Source organism: Bufo bufo, chromosome 1 (genome assembly GCF_905171765.1).
Source record: "Bufo bufo chromosome 1, aBufBuf1.1, whole genome shotgun sequence".
Classification (NCBI taxonomy): Eukaryota; Metazoa; Chordata; class Amphibia; order Anura; family Bufonidae; genus Bufo; species Bufo bufo.
Genome location: NC_053389.1, coordinates 24,815,706 through 24,821,705, shown reverse-complemented (window position 1 = coordinate 24,821,705; position 6,000 = coordinate 24,815,706).

The window sequence follows — 6,000 nt, the reverse complement described above, 5'->3', positions numbered from 1 at the left end:
ATATACATATCTCCCCACAGAAACCAAATAACAGTACCATGTTTGGACTCTACTTGTAGCCTGAACCCAGATGGGTCTGTTGGTCCCAGAACCATCTCCCTGTGACCTTCTGGTCTGGAGCTATGAGCCCTAATGGTTTTGTGGGTCGTTGCGCTGCCCGGACCAGCAGGGAGGGGAGGGCCGACTACAGTTGAAAATGGTCAGGCAAGCAGAGTCCAGGGTCTTTACTTTGAAGGGGGGTCACATCGTGCCATGTGTTTAGAGGGACCTGCAAACTGCTGACATCACTGCCTCCAATGTGACTTCAGCTAAGAACTCATCACAACCCAAAGGACTCATCCATCTGGTAAACTGACTTTTGCTCTGTTTAATCCTGTTTGTACCATACTACCTGTATTTGCAACCTCAGACCACTGTATATACAGTGGATATAAAAAGTCTACACACCCCTGTTAAAATGATAAATAATTTCAGAACTTTTTCCACCTTTGATGTGACCTATAAACAGTACAACTCAATTGAAAAACAAACTGAAATCTTTTAGGTAGAGGAAAGAAAAATATAAAAAAATAAAATAATATAGTTGCATAAGTGTGTACACCCTTAAACTAATACTTTATTGAAGCACCTTTTGATTTTATTACAGCACTCAGTCTGTTTGGGTATGAGTCTATCAGCATGGCACATTTTGACTTGGCAAAATTTGACCACTCTTCTATGCAAAAACACTCAGATTGCGAGGGCATCTCCTGTGCACAGCCCTCTTCAGATCACCCCACAGATTTTCAATCGGATTCAGGTCTGGGCTCTGGCTGGGCCATTCCAAAACTTGAATCTTCTTCTGGTGAAGCCATTCCTTCGTTGATTTGGATGTATGCTTTGGGTCGTTGTCATGCTGAAAGATGGAGTTCCTCTTCATGTTCAGCTTTCTAGCAGAAGCCTGAAGGTTTTGTGCCAATATTGACTGATATTTGGAACTGTTCATAATTCTCTCTAGCTTAACTAAGGCCCCAGTTCCAGCTTAAGAAAAACAGCCCCAAAGCATGATGCTGTCACCACCATGCTTCACTGCGGGGATGGTGTTCTTTTGGTGATGTGCAGTGTTGTTTTTGCTCCAAACATATCTTTTGGAATTATGGGCAAAAAGTTCCTTGGTTTCATCAGACCGTAACACTTTTTTCCACATGCTTTTGGGAGACTTCATGTGTTTTTGCAAAATGTAGCCTGGCTTGGATGCTTTTCTTCGTAAGAAAAGGCTTTCGTCTTGCCACTCTACCCCATAGCCCAGACATATGAAGAATACAGGAGATTGTTGTCACATGTACCACACAGCCATTACTTGCCAGATATTACTACAGATCCTTTAATGTTACTGTAGGCCTCTTGGTAGCCTCCCAGACCAGTTTCCACCTCATCTTTTAATCAATTTTGGAGGGACATCTAGTTCTTGGTAATGTCACTGTTGTGCCATATTTTCTCCACTTGATGATAACTGTCTTCACTGTGTTCCATGGTATATCTAATGCCTTGGAAATGAACACAGCTACATCCACAGTTATAAGAGGGTGTGCACACTCATGCAACCACTTTTTTTTTTCTTCCCTCCACCTAAAAGATTTCAGTTTGTTTTTCAATTGAGTGGTACAGTTTATAGGTCACATTAAAGGTGGAAAAAGTTCCAAAATGATTTATCTTTGTCTCATTTTTTTACAGCACAGAACCTGACAGTTTAATAGGGGTGTGTAGACTTTTTATATCCACTGTATTCTTTGTATGTATATTTCTAGTGTGTATATTTATAGTTATTTCTAGTGAGCCCTTAAGGCGATTAAATATATAATTTAATCTTGTGCTGTCTTGTATCTCGATCACGAATCCCCACGTCCGTGTTTCGACCTAGTTATACGCTACTGCGGGTTGGTTTCTCACCCTATATAATCCTGTTAGCGGATGGGGCTTATATCAAACAAGAAGCTGGTGTCAGTCTTCCTGGGCTGAGGAAGTGCTGTTTCACTGGGGCAGTGAAAAGGCTCCCTCAGCTTGTTGCCTCTCTGTGCCTGTATGGACAGGAGGAGTCTGTGAACACTGTACCAAGCTGACCTTACCTGCTCCTCAGGGATGGCGTACCGTCACGCTTTGGTAACCAGTGACTATACCATATCTCGCTGGCTCTATGTATTTGACGTCCGGTGTCAGCGAGGTGGGGTATTTGTCACAGTAGGGTTATTTAATAATTTGTCTTTCTTCTTTTCCAAGCAGCTAATAGTAAGGTGCCTTCAAGGAAAATTATTATATATCTGCACCACCAATGAGTAAGACCAGGTGGCATATAAAATGATTTTTTTTTTAACAAAAATTGTTTTTTTATTATTATAAAAGTATGCTGTCTTGCTATAAGCTTTTGATTACAGAGTGAAGACCCAGGAGATATTGGCAAGTAATGGTGGAAATAGGCAATATAAATTATCAGCAATTCTGGGTGTGGTGTGTTTATCTATGCTGTGTGACTATATTGATTCAGGAATATCAGACAGAAAAGGCCGTGTAGCTGGTATTGCAGTCATAAATCATTCAGTGGAATGTGAATAGGTGTGGCTTTAAGGTGAAGTTGTGAAGAATTTGATGGATTCTCAGCAGATCTACACTCACCTAAAGAATTATTAGGAACACCTGTTCTATTTCTCATTAATGCAATTATCTAGTCAACCAATCACATGGCAGTTGATTCAATGCATTTAGGGGGGTGCTCCTGGTCAAAACAATCTCCTGAACTCCAAACTGAATGTCAGAATGGGAAAGAAAGGTGATTTAAGCAATTTTGAGCGTGGCATGGTTGTTGGTGCCAGACGGGACGGTCTGAGTATTTCACAATCTGCTCAGTTACTGGGATTTTCACGCACAACCATTTCTAGGGTTTACAAAGAATGGTGTGAAAAGGGAAAAACATCCAGTATGAATCCGATTGAGCATGCATTTCACTTGCTGAAGACAAAACTGAAGGGAAAATGTCCCAAGAACAAGCAGGAACTAAAGACAGTTGCAGTAGAGGCCTGGCAGAGCATCACCAGGGATGAAACCCAGCGTCTGGTGATGTCTATGCGTTCCAGACTTCAGGCTGTAATTGACTGCAAAGGATTTGCAACCAGGTATTAAAAAGTGAAAGTTTGATTTATGATTATTATTTTGTCCTATTACTTTTGGTCCCTTAACAAGTGGGAGGCACATATGCAAACTGTTGTAATACCTACACCGTTCATCTGATTTGGATGTAAATACCCTTAAATTAAAGCTGACAGTCTGCAGATAAAGAACATCTTGTTCGTTTCATTTCTAACCCATTGTGGTGGTGTATAGAGCCAAAAATGTTAGAATTGTGTTGATGTCCCAATATTAATGGACCTGACTTTAAGTGTTTAATATGTTGAAGAATGAAGACAAAGATCTCTGTTACTTGTAAAAAAAAATTTGAAACATAGAAAAATTAGACTACAGTAGTTTATTTTGCTTTGGCAGAGGAACTCCATGCTACCATTGGACAGTTGGTATTTAAATGCAGTTAGACCGATAAAAGTTCTAAAGACCTTTGTTTGTTCGTTTTGGTTAATTCATTTGATGCAGGGGTGGAGAGAAAACCAAATTCCCCTCATCTATGGCTTTTCCTGACATGGACTGAGTGTAAAACTATGGACTGAGATTTTTTAATTGAATTTTGAAACTGAATTGAATTTAATGACATCTCCTACAATATGTGGAACTGTTCAAGTACCTCTTCCCTAAGTGCAGGCTGTATCAGCTGGGACTGGCAACCTCAGCAGTGTTCAGGGGTTTCCCAAGTTAATGAATAGGTGTGGTAAGACAAAGTTTTCAGTGACCCGACTGCCACCCAACAAGAAAAGACTTCAACCACTGGTCTTCCATGCTGAACAAGGCCTTGTTGCTAGTACTACTGCTTTTCAGGTGGTGTACCTCAAAGGTAATTGTCTTCCCAAGACTTCCTGATCAACCACCAGCAGGCCTGATACAATAACCTGCAGACCAGTGAGGGGAGGAGGTCCCAGTTTCAAAGTTAGTCCCATAGACAAGGTTATGGACTGTCTAACAACCAACGAAAAGAGGCTGTGACACTTGCATTTAGGATTGTGATTACACCTGCAATCCCTCCATGTCAACACAGAGAAAGGAGGGGTAAGACTGAACTACAAAGTTATAAAGAACTGTAAACAACATATGTGTTGCAGCACAAAAAAAAGGTCATACACAGAACAATTGACTTTGCACCAGAGACTTTGTAAGTTTAGAATCCAAGAAGTGAAGAAGACCTCTATGACAGACACTTCACTTATAGAAATCTAATAGAAATCGTAAATCCACTTATATCTTCACTTATAGAAATCTAACCAAAATGCTTTTCTGTCAAATGACTAGGCTATATATGTAGAATAGGTCCTGATGTTGGTTGTTTAAAATTAACTAAAGTGGAAGTGTATTTTGAAGAACTGATTCTGTTCTGTGCCCTTTACTTATGTTTCTTTTTATATTACATTTAATATTCTGTGTAATTAAGTGTTCCTTGTAATGTAGTGGGTTAAAGATAGTTAGTATCCATCCCCCGTTGTGATAAAAAGACCATATTTCTGAGTGATCTCAGAGACATGCATGCTGCACACTGAAGGAGGGCCTGAAAAGTACAACTCTGTTACTCGCATACATTAGTCAGGACTTCATTGAAGACTTTATTCTAGGTAGGAATTAAGTATTGAATTGTCCTATCTCTTGCACACCCTAGTGTGTCGTCCATGTGCTACGACATGTTGACTAGAGTCCTACCCCATATTACATGGCCAGTGATGATTACTTTTTACTATACTATATGCAATTAGACTGTTTTATCTGATATTTAATAACACATAGTAAATATATTTATTCACTTAGCCTGTATAAGCTTATTAATTCTCAAATCTTTTAAATTCATGTTTTTAAAACAAGTGGTCAGCTAGTTTCATAGGCACAAATCTGCTGACAGAAGGCCTTTAAGCACTGTACCCTACTCCTTCAAAGCTGTCCCTGATCAAAGTCCCTCAAGCTCAGTTATTTATTTCTAATACTGAATCTCTTTCCCTACATGATCACAGTTACACTAGAATAGATGCTTGCTTGACCTTTGTATACTGTGTAAGATCCTTTTCTTTCAGACTCTATATACAAATATCCACCCTCATCAACAGCTCAAGACAGAATTACAGTTGCAAGAAAATGTATGTGAACCCTTTGAATGATATAGATTTCTGCACAAATTGGTCATAAAATGTGATCTGATCTTCATCTAAGTCACAACAATAGACAATTACAGTCTGCTTAAACTAATAACACGCAAAGAATTAAATGCTACCATGTTTTTATTGAACACACCATGTAAACATTCACAGTGCAGGTGGAAAAAGTATGTGAACCCCTAGACTAATGACATCTCCAAGAGCTAATTGGAGTGAGGTGTCAGCCAACTGGAGTCCAATCAATGAGATGAGTTTGGAGGTGTTGATTACAGCTGCCCTGCCCTATAAAAAACACACACCAGTTCTGGGTTTGCTTTTCACAAGAAGCATTGCCTGATGTGAATGATGCCTCGCACAAAAGAGCTCTCAGAAGACCTACAATTAAGAATTGTTGACTTGCATAAAGCTGGAAAGGGTTAGAAAAGTATCTCCAAAAGCCTTGCTGTTCATCAGTCCACGGTAAGATAAATTGTCTATAAATGGAGAAAGTTCAGCACTGCTGCTACTCTCCCTAGGAGTGGCTGTCCTGTAAAGATGACTGCAAGAGCACAGCGCAGACTGCTCAATGAGGTGAAGAAGAATCCTAGAGTGTCAGCTAAAGACTTACAAAAGTCTCTGGCATATGCTAACATCTAAACAAGAATGGATTCCATGGGAGGAAACCACAGAGGAAGCCACTGCTGTCCAAAAAAACATTGCTGCACGTTTACAGTTTGTACAAGAGCAC